Consider the following 18,504-nt stretch of genomic DNA (forward strand, 5'->3'; position numbering starts at 1 on the left):
ATGTTGCACATCACCACAAAACAATCACAGTGGATATTATGCAGCACCTGAAGTAACAGTTGGTATCCTGACAGTGCAGGGAAAACGACACAATATTATGCATTCAGGGCAGGTAACGCAGCAGGTAATGAACCAAGACACAGGGATCACCACATATTACTATTGAAAGACAGGGCACCACGCTCTTGTGCTCCTGCTGCACTCTATACTGTAATTGGGGACCCCAGGCAGGGCATAGCAGCACCTGCATGCCTCTTAGTAGTAGTACTGTAAGCCTTAAGCTCTACTCAGAACTACTCAGATTGTGTTGTCAAAGATGTGGGTGCTCTTATTAGGGGATTTACAGTACTTTGAATGAGCCCTCTGGCCCCGGGTCTACACGTGGAACCAAGCTCAGCACTTCGGCTCACCGGCCCCAGCGGGATCGGTGAGCATCCGGTAACACACGACTTCCGAACAAAGCACCCATGCCCAGTAGTGTGTGCGGTATCCACAGGAAATGCCTTCCCAGTCATGGAGGACTGCTCAAGCCTGTAGGCTTCCTCACTCTGCAGAGCTCGATGTCAAGGCTCCATTGTAAACACAGGCAACACATAGCACCTGCAGACATGCCCTAGTCAACAGTCTTTCCATTCACGGGGACACACCCTCGGTGAACAGCTGGGCATGTGAGATGCCAAGTATGCTGCTTTTGAGGGCTGCTGAGAAATTCTCCATGGCGCTCTAAGTTGGAAGGCAGACAGCTCAGCGCTGCAGGTAGAATCTCAGACATGCTTGGTAGAGAGCGATCTCTCCCTTCATCCTTAGGGGTCACGGCTTCACTGGGCACCAGCCCTCACCATGCACTGAATGCTGGCACACTGGGTGAGGAGAGACAAAGAAGCTCTCACCACATACTTCACTTCAAAGCAAAGATCCATCCCCAATGAAGCACTCTCCCCACTCTAATGGTAGGTGACTCGGAAGGCCGGACTGAGAGTCCCACATCCATTTCTGGGCATTCACTGGTCCCAGGAGAAGAACTGGAGGAACAAAAGCAAAGAACCAACAGCAAGCTAGCAAACCAAAGTCCTTGCAGCAAAGTTGCAATCCTTCTTGCAGCCCAGCAGGCCACAGGTCAGCACAACAAGCAAATCAGCCCCATAGCGGTTGTTCCTGGGAGCATAACAGTTCCTACTGGCAATGTGTAGTCTGTAGACCCAGCTGCGTCTGGTTACAAGTTTATGTAGTGTCTATCTAAAAACATCGGGCCAGAGCCCCAGTCCTTATACTCAAAATGTGTTTGATCGGTGGAAACTTCAAAAGAAACTTTAGAAGTGCACAACACACCTTCTCAACACAGTCCTGGCTACAGAAGTACAGTAGGGGATAAAAAAGCCCTTTGTATAAATACAGGACACACCCTATATAAATGTAAGTGCGCCCTGCCTCCCTCTCTCCCAGCCCAGGAACACTATTCAGTATGCAGATGAAGGCAGGTCCTACCCTGTCACACTCAACCCTCCCTGCGTGATGGTTGTCTGGAATGTATGCACAAAGGGTAACTGTCAATCAGGCCTAGAAGTGGATTGGAGTCAGACTGCAAAGCACAAACATAAGCATAGAGAAATGCCCCCTTTGTAAAAGTGGCATTTCTACAATAGTAATGCAAAACCCACCTAGACCAATAAGCAAGATTTATCACCACTATTTCAAACATACCAAACATGGTAACAATACTCCTTTCTGATCAGGAATGACCACTTAAGTACCTATAAGGGAATTCTTAATAGAATGAGAGAAGTAGGCCTCACTGGCGAGAAACCAAATTGGCTGTTTGTCACTACCAGGACATGCCATTCAATAAAAGCATTTGTTCTACCTTTTACCTACACAGCACCCTACCCAAAAGGCTACCTGAGTCCTAGCTTAGCAGTGAACTATATGTAGTAAAGGTGAGTTTCTTGCTTGCAAGTAATTTTAAATACCACGTCAATGTGGCAGTAAATTGTGCACGCTGGTCCTGCTGTGGCAGAGGCCTGAGACTGTTGCGAAAGGCGGCTTCTGTGGGTGGCGCAAGCAGAGCTGCAGGCCCATTAGTAGCATTTAATTTATAGGCCCTGGGTATAGAGGATACCACTGCACTAGGGACATACAGGAAAGTTAAATATGCTAAACAGGTGTAAACCAATCATACCATGTTTTAAAGGAGAAAGCACATGCACTTTAGCACTGATTAGAAGCAGTAATGTACACAGAGTCCTAAAGACAACAAAAACAGGGTCAGAAAAATACAGGCAGAAGGCAAAAAGTTTGGGCATAACTCTGTAAAAAGGGCCAGGTCCAACAATATCTTTACATCAGTTTTAAAGAACATCAACCTAATTATGTAGGGATATTACGCCATATATGATGGGGGACGTTACAGTACGAGAGATAGTCAGGGAAGAAGTAATGTGCAGGATAGACACTTGAGACATAGTACAGAAATAATGGCATTTACTTTTTTTGTACTTGCACCTTTTGGACTCTGACCTTCATATGATGCTTTTCCATGTCTTATGCCACTCTCCCCTCCTCAGAAGTCTTTACTTTGCCTGCAAAGTGGCGGGGTATAAGAAAGATCGCAATTTTATAGATGATTCCAGATAAAAGTGGGTACTGGGAGGCAATACAATTCTTTAACAGCACGTATGAGTCTGTCAAGTTTTCTGAGGTACTTGATTGATTCAAGCCACCAAGTGTGGAACACATGGTGTGCTTTGGAAATGCCAGGCAGAAGAGCATTGCCACTATCAAGGTGGGTCAGTTCCAGTGTTTGAACAGTTGTTCAGAAATGAGATTCCGCTAAGAAGGTGTTCAACTGATGTAACTGAGCGCTGAGTCAATATAGAAGACCAAGAACGTTGTACTCAGTGGAATGAGACGTGAAGCTGCCTAGTGACATCTATGCTACTCATTCCTGCACCTGAGGCTGTCAGCTAGTGGTGAATAGGACATCTGTACTGCTGAGGTTTCTTGATAGTCAGGCTAGGACGGACAGAGACAGTCTTTTACTTGAGAAATGGCCTTATGAGACCTGTAAGTACAGCTATGTGTCATTGCATACATATTAGTGGATGCTGATATGTTTCGGCTCCCATGGATTCCACGTACAAGTTGATAATAATGGTAGCACATTCACCATGGTCTTGCCTCACAGTCAGCAGTCTGTGAGGGCAAGCCCACTCTATGACCGGGATTGTGGATCCAGCCCTCTTGTACCCATAAGTTGTAATTGCCTGGAACCAGGAGCCCTACCAGGTTTTTCCTGTAAGGCTAGAGTTCAGGCTTCTGGCAGGAGCATTGACGTAAGCTTTTTTGACAGCTTACTGCACTTTGCCCTTGTGAATCATTCTCTACCACCGGTCTACTTTAGTTTCTTCTGTCTTTCTCTGTTAGCTGGTCACACTAGGAATGCACCAAAGAGATTACTTGAAGATAGCAAGTAGTATTTGCAGAGTGTGCCTTTCCTGTTCCTTTCAATACCTATACATTTATAATATGCAAGACTAGCTGGTGTGGGAGTGCACTCTGAATATCAATCCCAGAATATTGATGGAGCAAAAATTGAGGACAAAATATCAAAAAAGATATTGACAAGTAAGTTAGTCCAGATTTTCTATACTCAAAACCACATATTTGCACATATTCAGTACCTATAGCTTTATTGTTTGTATTTGGAGTTAGGAATAGTAAATCTATATGTCCCTATATGCACCTTTTGATATTTTGCCCCAGAATATTCTGTCCTCAGTATTCTTGTACCACATTATTCTGGGGGGTTGATGTTCTGTAGTACAATCTCTGCTTGTAGGCTCCTTCTGAGCCTGCTGATCATTTGCTTTTGTAACTGCTGAGTGTGTGTCTCAGTATCACAAATGTTTCTTCCTATTACTAAGCACACTCTTGTCTACTTCCCACAACAGGATGCGCAGCCAGTAATGTTCAATGTCAGCAATGAGAAGGGAGGTTGACAACCACTTGGATCATTTCTGTTTCTGAGGTCCTAATCGAGAATAGGTATCCTGAAGGAGGGCGTTGGTTTTTTTTCTTGTGGTGGAAGGTTGTGACCATCATCTCCATTATCTTCCTCAGGAGTAGCAGGTTTGTCATTCTACAGTTTGTGGGCTCCTTGAGTTCCATTTTATATATTTTTCAGATGTGGCCAGATCTGTCAAGCTTTGAGGGAATCAAGAAAGATGCCTTGCAAATGGGACACAAATTCATTAGAGGACTCCGGGCTTTTGTGGTTAACTTCATCACTGTAGATGATGAGATAAAACTAAATTCATATGGGCTAGTTTAATGGTGTGGAGTAAATTGGCTAACTGCTTACTGGTGAGGGTGTTGAAGGATGTCTATTTGTGCGCCTTGCAGAGTAGGATTGACAAGGGACTGTTGGGAGATGAGCATTCGCAAATATTTTGGTGGATTATAGCGATGTAATTATTGTGGAAGTTGCTGATGGCTATGCACTCCTCATTGTAGTTGGGCATAGGAGAGTCTGGGTTAAAGTTCACATAATGCTTAACTTCTAAGAAGCATGTCTTGTTGAAGGCCACATGGATGTTAATCTTGTAGTAAATGGCCTTGTTTCCTATGATGAGCTGCCAAGCTTCATGATAGGAGCGCGATTGGATCAGGTGCATCTGCTGTAGACATAAGAGTGTGATAAAGCGGTTGACTCAAGCACTGTGCTTAGAGGTTGCTTCAGAGTGCATCAGGTTATGGTCCAACACATTCTTAGATAATTCTTGAGTGACATTCTATTTATTATTTCTGATTTGGGTTAGTCCAGAAGGTTATTCAGGCATGGGTTAAGTCAATTCCTACGATGGCATGATCAGTCCATAAGCTGAGGTGCATGGTAGGTGCATCAGTTTAAGAAATTTCAGATGAGGTCAAGTGCATTCCCTCTTTTGTGGGCTGGGAGTGTCGTGGACTGGGATTGTCATGAGCTGTATAGTGTCAGAAGTGGTCTGCAGTCTGAGGATGGTGTCTCTTGTCATCTTAGTTCATGCATCAAGGGGATTTGAAAATGCAGATAAACACTTTGTTTGTGTAATAGCTGGAGGCTCATTTGATCTGGTCAGGTACCTTGAGGTTGGATGCAAAACAAAACTGCAGACTACCACGATAACAATGAAAGCAAAACAAATCCTAGAGGAACTGTTTCCGAGGAGAGTAGGCACTTAGGGTCTTATTTAAGTTTGGCAGATAGGATACTCCATCAAAACGTGGTGGATATCTCGTTATATTACAAGTTATGTTCAAAATATTTTATTAGATTTTTGAGAATAGATAACATACAAAAAAGAGCTCCAAAAAGGTATTAACATGAATCCAATTCTATAATATGAATAAAGATAAACATTATATTATTATAAGCAAAGAATTCGATATTATAGTACAAAATACCTACATAAAAGAATGATATCACTATAAATAAAATCACAAGAACAACATCAAAACTCATAAGAACAGATTACTGAGCTACTAAAGCTAAGAAGTCATACTATAGAAAGATAAAATTAAACTTGTACATACTATGGATTCAACAATAGATAATCATCAATTGGTTTCCATAAATGCAAATAGTTCGAATTAATATGATTAATACCAGATAAAGTCAAATTAGCACCCTTTCTTGTAAAAATAATCCAAACCCACCATGCATTGACAGATAAAGAAGAAGATTCTTTCCAATTAGTAGTCATTGACTTCACAGCTACTGACATTAAAAAATCGAAAAGTTTATTAAAAAAAAAGTTTAGTATTGAGGGAAGAGGATTTGCAAATAATGAATTCATATGACAAAGTATCTAATACATTCATAATACTAGAAATTCTTTGCCAAACTTTATCCCAAAAAGGTCAATCAAATAACATATGTCTTAATGATCCAACATTTAAAGAACAATTCCAGCAAGTAGAAGAAGTTAAAGGTTTGACAGTATATAATTTTAAAGGGGTCCAGAAACAATTAAAAAGTATAAAGGAGTTAGGGGGTCATTATGATGGCAGAAGGACCGCCACCATCGGCCCATCGGTGGCAGTCCTTCCATCATCACTGAGCATTTTACCCACTGCAAAATTTGGATGGCAGTGCATATCGCGGCGGACACAAAGTCCTTCCGCCGCATTTCTGGCTAAGGCAATCGCACCGATTGCCTGGCGGACGTAAAAGGGCCACAATTATAAGGTGGCGTGCCTAGCAGGCACTGTGCGCCATATTAGCATGTCTCCTGGAAGAGGCCTTTCTCCATTGAAAGGCTGGCGGGGATTGGTTTTGGGGGCCCATAGTGGTCCTCCTCTGTGTGGGGGAGGGTTTATGTGCACTGGGGGTACCCAAGATACCCTCCTACATTTCCATGCCCAAGGTGGCAGGCACCGCATGGTGTCTGCCACGTTGTGCATGGAAATGCACATTGTGGCATTTTGGCCCTAGATGCACCCGCCATAGTGGCGGGCACATCCTAATACACTCAGCGGGACCGCCGCCTTACCAGCGGCTGGTCCCAGAACCGCAACGATGTCAGGTGGACTGTTGTCGGCCCGCCATTGTAATGAGCCCCTTAGTTTGATATAATGTTACAGGCAACCAAATCTTCCTCCATGATTCCAAAGGAAAGGACGACTGTAATTCTGCATTCCAAAATCGTGCAAAAAAGTTGATATTATCTCCATCAAAAATATTTAAATTTTTATATAGTAAGGAAACTATTTGAGAAGAGGGCGCCGTTGTTTGGAGAAACACTACTAAATCAGAATAAACAGTGAAAGGAAAGATTTTCGGGAAAGAATCAAGAATAGAGTTACAAAGCAATTAATATTTAACAATATCTGATGATAGCAAATGAAATCTTTGTTGTAAATTATCAAAACTCATAAAGGCATTATCATGAAAAATATCTTTAAAGTACACAATTCCAGCTTTTATCAATGGATTCCAGAAACTTGTATGACAAATTAATTTTAATGATGAGCTATACCAAAGTGATAAACTCAATGTATTAGAAATAGTACACTGAAAAATAGAATCTAAATCACATAAAATTAATCTAGTAGATTACAATATTACTGATTTCTTTAAAATAACTGAAGAGTTAGACATTGTAAGCAGAGCAGCTAGAGGAAAAGGTGATACTGAATTCTGTTCAATACATAGCCATGCCAGTGAGTTATTATGCTCCAAATTTTGGAACCATAAAATAGTTTGTTTTAAAATAACGGCTTTATGGTATTTTAGACAATCTGGTAATCCAAACGCACCATTGAGTTTAGACCGTTTCCATTTTTTGTAAACTAACCATGGCTTTTTATTATTCCAAATAAAATTAGATAAAACTTTACCTATATCGCTATAATATTTGAGAGGAAGTTGAACAGGAATCATTGACAAAAATATAAAACAATTTCGGAGTTAAAATCATTTTAAAAGCATCTATTCTACCTCACCAACATAAACACAAAGAGGACCATTTATGAATTTTGACCTTATTATAAGTCAAAGGAGACTCAAAATCGAGAGACACAGTTTGTTTTACATTTTTGACAAATAATATACCCAAGTATTTAAGTTTATCTTTTTGCCAAACAATCTCGTTATTAGTTAGCATATCAGGTGAACAATGAATATTTAAAGGGAAAAATTCTGTCTTATTAGTGTTAAGTTTATAACCTGAAATAGTAGAAAAAATACCAATTTGATTCAGCAATGGAGGAATGGAAGATTCAGGATTTGCAATATATAAAATAATATCATCAGCATAAGCTGGTGTTTTAATAGGCACATTGTTTATTTGAAGGCCTTCAATTTCAGAGCAATTTCTAATAGCAGTTAACATTTGCAATAAAAAAAGTAATGTAGATAATGGGCAACCTTGCATGGTTCCTCGAAAAAGGTAACACTTCTGTGAAAGTCTGCCATTAATAAAAATGTTTAGCCGAAGGACTATAATAGAGTGCTAAAATCATACAGACAAATAAGGAGCCACACCTGAATGCATACAAGGAGCGAAAAAGGTATTGCCAATGAATTTTATCAAAAGCCTTCTCCGCATTTAATGCTAAAACTCCAGCCGGAAAAGAAAATAATGCTCCAGTTTCAATTGCATGAAATAATAGTCTAATACTATTTGATGAATGTCTCTTTTTCAAAAATACAGACTGATCCATATGGATAATAGAAGAACATATACAAGTTTACCTAGACGCAAGGATTTTAGCATATAGTGTACAGTCTTGATGTATTAAAGAAATAGGACGGTAATTAGTAACCAATTAATGGACTTTATCTGGTTTCGACAGGACAATAATCAGAGCTTCCATAAATGACCCAGACATAGACCCAGTATAACTAAAACGTGAAAATAAAGCAAGCACATATGATGAGAGTTGAGAAGAAAATTCCCTATATAATTCTGCAGGAATACTACCCGGACCTGGAGATTTCTTTAACTTTGACTAGTGATTTAATAGCTGAAAGTATTTCCTCCTTTGTAATCGGAAGTTCCAATTTAGTTTTATCTGTTTGTGAAATTTTAGGGAACCTACAACCTTCCAAAAAATTATCTATAAGAGCTGTATCTGATGAAGCTCGCATGGGAGGCAGATCCTTTCGCTACTTGGTGGCAAAGGGCTGGAACGCTTTACCCTTGGACCTTCGCCTAGAATTGGCTGAAGCCGACTTCAAGAAGAAGCTAAAAACACATCTCTACACACGCTAACTTTAGCTGACTCTGCGGCCTGCTTGTATGAGTTTTTTCTGTCTTAGCGCAGGGACACGCTAGTTGAGTGTAACCGCGCGCTTTATAAAACTCCCTTATTATTATTATTATATTATTATTATATAAAACTGAATAATAATTCATGAATTCTTTAATAATCTCATCATGGGATAAAGCAATTGCGCCATTTGGGGAATGTATAGCATTAATTTGATTTTTGTCATTTTTAATACGGAAGTAATTCGCTAAGATCTTGCCAGACCTATTTGCACTAAAACAAAATTTAGCTTTATTATAAGAATATTAAAATAGAATTCAATTCATAATGAAGTTTCTGTGATTTTTCTTTATATAAGAGTTTATTGGAAGTAATATATAGGCATTCGTATTTAGCTATCTGCTTTCCTAAGTTGTCAATTTTCACATTAAATAATTTATTTTCATGCGCCATAATGGAAGTAGACTCTCCTTTAATATATGGTTTAAATGCGTCCCAACGATTAACAATAGATGTGGAATCATCATTGGTTAAATGAAAAAAACTCTTTATTAGCTAATAAAAGTCTAGGTTTATTATTTCCATTAAGAACAATATTGGTATTCATACGCCAACAATTATGACTATCATGTTGGGATTCATTGCATAAAAAACACAAGATTAAAGCATGGTCCGAAATATCTATATTCTGAATGTCAAGTTTAGAAATTGAGGAAATTAAATTATGAGAAATTTAAAAATAATCCAACCTAGAATAAGAGTCATGAGGATTAGAGAAAAAAGTAACTAGTTTGCCAGTAGGATTATGTAGACGCCAAATATCCACCATTTTTGTATTCTTAAAAAATGCTTTAAGTGTGAAAAACGCCTTTGGAGGACGGAATTTAGCTTGAAATATTCTATATAGTAAGGGGTCAGAAATAAGATTAAAATCACCTCCAATATTCAGAGGAACATTACCCAAGTTTAAAACCTCTTAACCAAAACTCTGGATCATCATTTGTAGGCCCATAAACATTAATGAGGTGAAAAACTTTATTGTGAATTTTAATCTTAGCTATTAAAAAAACAACCTTCGAATCAGTATGTTTATGCAAAATTTGAACATCTTATTTTTTTGTAAAAAGAATTGCAACCCCATTTTTTTGGGTCTCGAATAGGCAACGCATGCGCTGCCTCTACCAGGCATCAAGTAATCTCTATATGTTAGCAAGCAGCTGATAGTTTCTCCTGCCTCTTGCCATTTGGTGAATGTTGACACAGCTCCTGTTACTGGTTTTTTACTGGCGGTTCATGTCAAATTGACTTCTGTGTAGTCCGGAAGCAGCGGCCACAAACTACAGTTTTCGTCCGCTAGATCGCACTTTTTTTTGTCACGTTTCTTTGCCTGACGTAAACATAGCAGCGGTGCATGTACATTCTACACCATATTCAGTGCTGTACTAAGCAGCCCTGTGACGTTGTATGTTTTAACCTGGGCCCAACTGGTGTCTGTCACGGAGGTTGCTTTGCCTGCACCTAATTGACCCCACGTATCACCTCTATGGTTCGGGCGCGCGTTTCGGCGCACAGCTGTTGTCTGCTGATCACCTGCTCCAGCCTGAGTTCCAGGACGAGGACTGCGTCACTGGAGAAGCTGGGCCATTGCTGGGTAACCAAGGACGCCTCAGCGAGAAAGCGCTGGCAGCATTGCACTCCGCCCAGCAGGACGTCAACAACCGGAAGAGGAGCTGCGCTTAAAGTTGGGAAGGCTGCCTGACCCCTCCGTGAGGCACCTTTGAGGGAGGAGAAGCCCTGTCTGCCGATCGCCCCGGCGGGGGCCGCAGTACCAGAATAGCTCCCCAGGTAAAAATCTTCTACCCGCATTACAGCTACGAATTTCCATAGCAGGTTGGAAGTTAACGGGTCTGCCGAGGGTAGACCAGAGATTATTGTGGACACTTATTTTTTTGCTCATGTTACTGTCCTAATACGTCTGGAACAGTGTTCATTGTGCGTGGGTGCTGATTTAGAAGTGGTACAGATGTGCTGAAGTGTCAGAGTGAACGTGTTGATGTACGCATGTGTGCGTCTGTTAATCCATGTGAACATGTCTGTGCCCGTATACAGATGTGTTCGTGTGTGTGCGTCTGTATACTGATGTGTTTGTGTGAGCCTGTCTGTGTCCGTATACAGAAGTGTTTGTGTGCGTGTTTCAGTATGCAGATGTGTTTGCGTGCACATGTCTGTATACAGTTGTTTGTGAGTGTGTCTGTATACAGATGTGTTTTGCGTGTGTGTCTGTATCCGTATACATATGAGTTTGGGTGTGTCAGTAAGAAGATGTGATTGTGTGTCAGTGTCAGTATGCAGATGTGTTTGTGTGCGTATATCAGTGCCAGAAAGCAGGCTGCTGTGTCAGTGCCTGTGGGTGGTAGTCTGTGTCAGACAATAGGTGTATGTGATTTCATTGTATTACACCACTGAAAATGCGCATCAATCCTTCTGAAAGTGTGAGAGCCCCCGTGTCACACTGTTTTTAAGTCCCAGGGAGGGGATCTCTGATGTTGATTCAAGTGTCAAAGTGGATGGGAGAAAATCATATGTTTTTTCTATTAGATTTCCCACCTGAACACATGCATGTTTTTGGAATGAGGTGACATATTTCTGGGTTTATATACAACATAGGGAACAATATTGACAAGGGAGCACGTACAAAATACAATACCATACTATGCTATACCATTAAAGTTAGTTAAAGCACATTATTGGACAATAACATTAAGTTGAACTAACACATTGCATTCTATTACAGCTGTACAATTTCTCATGTAAAAGTCAAAGCCAGCTAGCTTTTAAAAGCATAGTACAGCGCGATCTCATAACCTAGTCGGTTACCCAAAGGCTACTTTTTATCATACCCTTACCATATCACAGAAGACTCAAGCTGATGAACCCATTGACTTTTTCAGAAAAAAATAAATCTGGTCTGTTGTTTGCACCTGACATGGCCCTTAAGTGCTTCCTGACCACGCGGACAATGCACAGGGCCAGTGGTGTCACAACCACTTGAGTGTCAAATATATGCCCCCTTTATTTTGTCCCAAAAAATGTGTCTACTTTTCCTCAAAGTTGATTTTGAATAGTTATAAAAAATAAAGTAAAATGTACTGAGGGCAGCACTAAAATTAGTTCCAGATGATTTGAAATGCAGACAGCCCTATCAGTGAGGCTGGCTGCTTGCATCAGTCATAATCAGGTCATGAGGCCTGTTACGTCATCAGCCCTATCTTTGGCGCTAAACTCCACTCCCTGATTATGTGGTGGTAAAGTTGGCCCTAGGTGCTGCAGGCTAAAGTCCTGCATGGCCAAGAGCTTCAGTCAATCAGGGACAGGAGCAAACTCAACCCACCATTTTTTAAAACACTTGACAGGGTAGAATGGGTCAGTAAGCATCAGTGACGCCATCAAACCATGTGACGAGTTGTGGAAGGGCGAGGTTGGAAGATGTATGTGACAAGCTGAATACTGCAGTCGATGACGTTCATCACCCCACGTTTTGGTGACGCACGGGGCAGGTTCCAGCGCTCAGCTTCCAGTGCTGCAGTCAGCTTGTTACGCTGTTTGGTGACCGATATTTGAGAGGAGTGAATTCTGTGGATCATCATTGAGGCATCTTGAGCGCTCCCTCTAGTGTAAAATAAGAAGTGCATGATAATGTCACAATTTAATATGGTTTTAAACGGGGGCCGATTGTAATACATATTTTAAATCAAATTTTAATCATGTTCCTCTGATGATTCACCCATAAAATGTCATAAAAAGCATATGTAGTCCCTGGGTTCTTGTGTATGCATTAAAACGAATGAGTTAATCTGCAACATCTGTAACCCAACCAATCAAACAAGAATTTGCAATGCAATAGGTCCCGCATTCGCGAGAGTTTGAGCTATTGGCATTGTAAATGACAATGCCTTTTTGTTTACAAAACCTGCTAGCAGTGTGTAAACACCCACTTTGTACTTATAGTCCTTGCTTACAAGAAGCAAGTCATGCAGTAAAAGAGATGCAGTTACCGCCAGCCTTGCTTCTTATAAGTAACTACTATAAGTACAAAGTACAGGTTTACCCAGCACTTGCAGGTTTTCCAAACACATAAATAAAGGGCACTGTCATTTACAATACCAATAGCCCAAACTCTCGCAAATGCGAGACCTATTGCATTGCAAATGCTTGTTCCTATTTAGAGCTGGAGAAGAAATAACAATCCCAACCCATTTCTTATTCATATAATATAGAACTTTATCATCTACATGAGTTTCCTGAATAAAACAAATATTCGTTTTATACCTCGCTGAATAATCCAAATCTTTAGTACTTTTAACAGGGTGCCTTAAGCCTTTAACATTGAATGAAACGATTCTAATACCTTTAACACTTGACATTTTGAAAGAAGAAAAAAAGAAGAGTGGAAAATAGGTGAACTCGATAAATTAGAAAAAGAATAATAGTTCGAGAATTGAAATATAAAAGACACAACTAAAACCAACATACAACAAAAATAATAATAATAACCAAATAACACAGAAACACATATAGAACTTTTGAATCATGCACTACGCATATCAAGAGTAAGCCACTAAACAAGCCCTAAAAGAATACTTCAATCAAATTAAACATACTAGCAGTAAAAATTAAGCAATAAGGAATTCATGTGGTATCTGCATTTGTTTTCATCGAAGACTGAGACTACAAATCCAGAAAACGGCGAAGATCTTCAGGATGCTGAAAAGATTTAGGAAAACCATCCTTCCCGATTCGCATAGTAGACAAATCAAACAAACCATATCTATAACAAGCATTTCTTAGTCTAGGACGTAGGTTTGCAAAATACTTACAAATATTAACTGTCTCTTTAGCAAAGTCTCGGTGCATGAAAATGTTATTCCGTTGACCATTAAAGAAGGGATATCTCTGGAAGTCTTTCTCGTTAAAATTAGATGGTGATGACGCAGCCCATTGAAAATCATTTGACGAGGCTTATCTTGTCTTGGATTGCGATGAGAGGGTATTCTATGCGCCTTAACAATTTCAAAATTTTCATGAAACTTAATTTGCAAAAAAACTGGAATCAGGTTTTCTAATTATGCCCTGCAATCATTACCCTACACATCCTCTGGCAAATTGAAAATTCGCAGATTATTTTTTCTATTGCGATTTTCCAAATCTAATAGTAATTTATTCATTGACTCAATTCTGGCTGCGATGGGCAAAAGATGGTAAATCTTAACTCTATTGTCTTGAATTTTAATAGTATTGCCAGAGACCTTCATAGAAACACCAGCCATATCTATTCGTACATTTTTTATCTCAGTCACAAATATTATCAGTATTAAAACGCACAGCTTGAAATTCCTCCAATAAAGGGGATAATGAAGGCTCATTAATATCCACTAATTTAGATTTTACTGGTGGTGGAGAACATTTTGCTTCAATTTAGAAGACATACTGTGTGACTGCTTGCCTTCCATAAGTAAAAAAAGATAAACAAATGCAGGCAGTAATAAAAGAGCAGTCAAAAGTTCAGTTCCTGAGGCTCAGCCGGGAACACGCGCACATACTTTGTTTACAACGCTTGCAGTGTGATTTACAACTACTGTTTGCAATTTTTTTTTCCGGAGGACAGTGTGTTCTAAAGCTACTGTCTCACTCTCTCTTAGGTGCGGATGTCACTGTGAGGGTTTCTGCAGCCTTACCTGACTCGGGGCTGTAGTTTCACGTTCGTTTGCAGCGCGGCCGCCATCTTGGGGGGGAATCAGGTTAGCACGCTAGTGTTTAGCGTCTTGTGACCTTAAAAGGTCGGTCTGCCCTCGCCGCGTTAGTTCAGTTCCTGAGGCTCAGCCGGGAACACGCGCGCATACTTTGTTTACAACGCTTGTATCTGGATATTTTAAATATTTTAACCTTGCAGTGTGATTTACAACTACTGTTTGCAATTTTTATTTTTCGGAGGACAGTGTGTTCTAAAGCTACTGCCTCACTCTCTCTTAGGCGCGGATGTCATTGTGAGGGTTTCTGCAGCCTGACTCGGGGCTGTAGTTTCACGCTCCTGTGCAGCGCGGCCGCCATCTTGGGGGGAATCAGGTAAGCACGCTAGTGTTTAGCGTCACGTGCCCTACTCTCTCCTCCCTATTTAATTAGAATGCCCCTGAGGACGTGCAGGGGACGAGTGCAGCGGGCGCGCCTAATGTGCGCCGAAGGAAAGCCCGATTCGCGCCCGTCCGCGTCCCGGAGGCATCCGGGCTAGACCCCATTAACGGAGCCCAAGTAGGAACGCCACATAACATGCTTAAATATGATTCTATTCACTTGCTCACTCTGAGGGGAAATGTCGATTGCCATTGTCCCATGCTCCACATTAATCCATCGGAGGCCTTAAGCTGTGCATTTTGTGGATGGACAACTCAGATCCCTTCCCTTATTAAGGGCATTGTGTGTGTTTCTGACCCTTCTGCTCCGGTGCCGACTAGGGATAACTATCAAAACAACCGTTCTTGCATGCTATTAAATACTCGGTCTCTGGGCAAACATGCGCTTGATCTATTTAATCTGATCACCGAGTACAAGCCGACATGCCTTTTCTTGACAGAGACCTGGTTAGGTGACTCTTCTAGCCCCGATATCTCCATGGCTCTCCCTCTCAATCATTATATGGTGAGGAAAGATCGAGCGTTAGGGAGAGGAGGGGGAGTTGCCATTGTGGTGGATAGGCGCTATGCATGTTCGGTGATTGCGACGGAGGATATTACTGGGGTGGAGTCACTTGGCTTCTGTCTGTCCTTTTCTCCCCATCACTTGTGTGCTGGTCTATTGCTTTATAGACCAACTGGCCACACAGGCCCCTTTTATGATAAATTGCATGCTGCTTTGGCCCCATTAATCATGACATTTAAGCACTGCCTACTCTTAGGGGAGTTCAACATACATATGGATGATATCGGTGCAGTTGATACTCTGAAACATCAGGATGTCACTGGTACATTTAGTTTGTCACCTTAAGTTTTTTCGGCTACCCATAACAAAGGCCATACTCTTGACCAGATTTTTCTTCTTTGCCCATTATCTCCTCCCCTCCTATACCCCTGATTTGGACTGATCATTTGTTATTAAATTTTGATATTTTTGGCATTTCTAAAGTGACCAGTAGTGCTGTGGGTTTTCAGCTTTCAACCTCCCGCCCTTATCATCGTCTTACAGCCGACATGCTGGAGCAGTCCTTAGTGTCCCATCCCTGCCAATTTACGGGCAAGCTAGCGAACGACTTAGCTCTTTTTCAGGCCTGGCTTACGCAGCGTCTGGATGAGTTGGCCCCCCCTTTCCACTCAGCCTAAAAAAGATCAGCGGGCATCGGCTCCTTGGTTCACCTCGGTGCTCCATGAAAGCAGAAGACGCTGCAAAAAAGCCGAAAGAGTGTGGCGAAAAAGCTGTGATGCTTCACTAAAAAAGACATATAGGGACCTTATTAAAGGATACCATACTGCGATTGTTGCAGAGAAAAAGTTGCATCTTTCTAAAAGATTGGAAGCGGCAGCTAATATGAGTAAAGAACTTTTAAATGTAGTTAGGGAATTCACCTCCCCTATTTCTTTAACCGTAAAATTCTCTCCCACAGAGCTTTGGGTCAATCAATTGGCCAGTTTCTTCACAAATAAGATCATAAACATCCAGGCCTCTTTTTCACCTGTTGCCTCCTTAAGCGAATCCAGCCCAAATTCCTCCCCAATCTGTCCCTGTTCTGAGAATCATTTGCTTTCTTCCTTTCCCCCAATATCCCCCCAATCATCATTGGACTTATTACTCAAATTAAAGTCAGGTTCTCCGTCTGATCCCTGCCCTGCTAAAATCTTGGCCAAGTTGGCACATGTGATAAACCCTATCATCAATCCTCTCCTCAATGCCTCTCTCACAACGGGTACAGTTCCCAGTGCATGGAAAAGGGCACACATGCTCCCACTACTAAAAAAGCCGAATTTGGACCCCTTAGAGCATTCCAACTATGGACCGATCTTGTTACTCCCCGCTTTTGCTAAAATTGTGGAAAAGCATGTTCACTCCACTCTCTTGAACTTCCTTGAAACCCGCGACATTCTTCACCATACTCAATCTGGCTTCGCTCAAATGTGAGCACTGAGACTGCATTGTTGGAAGTCACAGAGTCACTAAAGGAAGTCCTGGATAATGGAGGAAAGGCGATGTTGGTCCTACTCGATTTATCGGCGGCCTTTGATACCATCCCTCACGGGCGTCTTCTTGCAAGACTCCAGGAGATTGGACTGAGAGGGACGGTATTCAATTGGTTCACGTCTTTTCTGTCAGATCGCAATCATTCGATATGGGCCCCCCATTTCACCGCCAATGTTTTGCCGCTGAACGTGGGAGTGCCACAGGGGTCAGTACTGAGCCCCACTCTTTTTTAATATTTATTTTTCTCCCTTGGCCAATCTGGTAGAATCTCATGGTGCCCGGATTGTGTCCTACGCTGATGACACCCAGCTTCTTTTCACCTGCGATAAGAACATGGACTTCGCAGGTGATGCCATCAGAAGCTGCCTTGGGGCCGTCTTTTCTTGGTTTCAAGTAAATCAGCTGAGATGCAATTCGGACAAGTCCGAGATTTTGTTTTTTGGCTGCCCTCCAGATGGCCATTGGAAATAAAGGTGGCCCTCCAATATGTACCCCCCATCTTCGGCTGCACCTCTGGCAAAGAATTTGTGTGTTAAAATCGATAATGGCCTAACCCTCAAACCCCAGATTCTCAATGTAGTTGGCCAGTGTTTTGGCTTGTTACGAGCATTTATTCCTTCAGCCATAGGAGGAATACGGTACAGGCATTGATTGGCTCCAGGTTGGATTGTGCCAACGTACTATATCTGGGCCTGCCGGAATATCTTCTCCGCGCCTCCAATCAGTACAGAATGCTGCGGCAAGGGCCATTTTTGGCCTTAGCCGTAGGGCCCATACATCGGCCCTTCTAATCTCGCTCCACTGGTTGCCGCTGCGGAAACTGATTCATTTTAAGACTCTGATCATGGCCTTTAAGTCCTTACACGGCATTGGTGCCGTGTACTTAAGGAAAAGAGTATGATTCTACTTTCCTTCTAGATCTCTCCGTCCCGCCTCGCAAGCACTGGCCATAGTGCCTGCAACCAAACGAGCATGCATTGGAGGTCGCTCATATAGACAGCTGGCACCTCAACTCTGGAATTAATACACAATTGACCTAGACCTTATAGGCACTTAAAAATTAGTCCTTTTTAGGTATACTGTATGTTACATGAACATTACAACTATACTCCCCTTCCTTTAATTATTGGGGTAGAAGGTATATCCAGAATTAGTGCCTCCTTAAACATTCGCCCATTCCCTGATAGAAATAATCCAGTTGCGAGACAACAAAGGCAAACACACCCTAGTGTCAAATTATAACAGAGAAAACGAAAAAAGTGTGTGGGAGCGAGATGGCACCTCACGGGCGCACCACCAACGGGAACCTGGCAGGTACTCACCAGGGTTGCCCTGTTCTCATCATTGGCACCATCAAGCTCGGAAAGGAAAATTGTGTCCAAGAAACACAAAAGTAAAGTATTTTGTGAAGGTATGCAGTGAAAAAAGACCACAAAACAACCAATAAAGTGTCAAACAACATATAAACCACACAGCAACACAGATATGCAATTTTATTCTGTCTCTTGTGTTGGGTGTGGAATCTAAAAAAAG

The 18,504-nt window shown here is 41.5% G+C and overlaps 1 protein-coding gene across 1 annotated transcript in view; it reads left to right on the forward strand.

Annotated features, from left to right (window-relative positions):
- Positions 1-18,504, forward strand: part of LOC144809499 (sodium- and chloride-dependent betaine transporter-like) — an 887,191-nt gene that overhangs the window by 223,290 nt on the left and 645,397 nt on the right. The gene's annotated exons all lie outside the window — the stretch shown is intronic.

Source organism: Lissotriton helveticus, chromosome 1_1 (assembly GCF_964261635.1).
Source record: "Lissotriton helveticus chromosome 1_1, aLisHel1.1, whole genome shotgun sequence".
Classification (NCBI taxonomy): domain Eukaryota; kingdom Metazoa; phylum Chordata; class Amphibia; order Caudata; family Salamandridae; genus Lissotriton; species Lissotriton helveticus.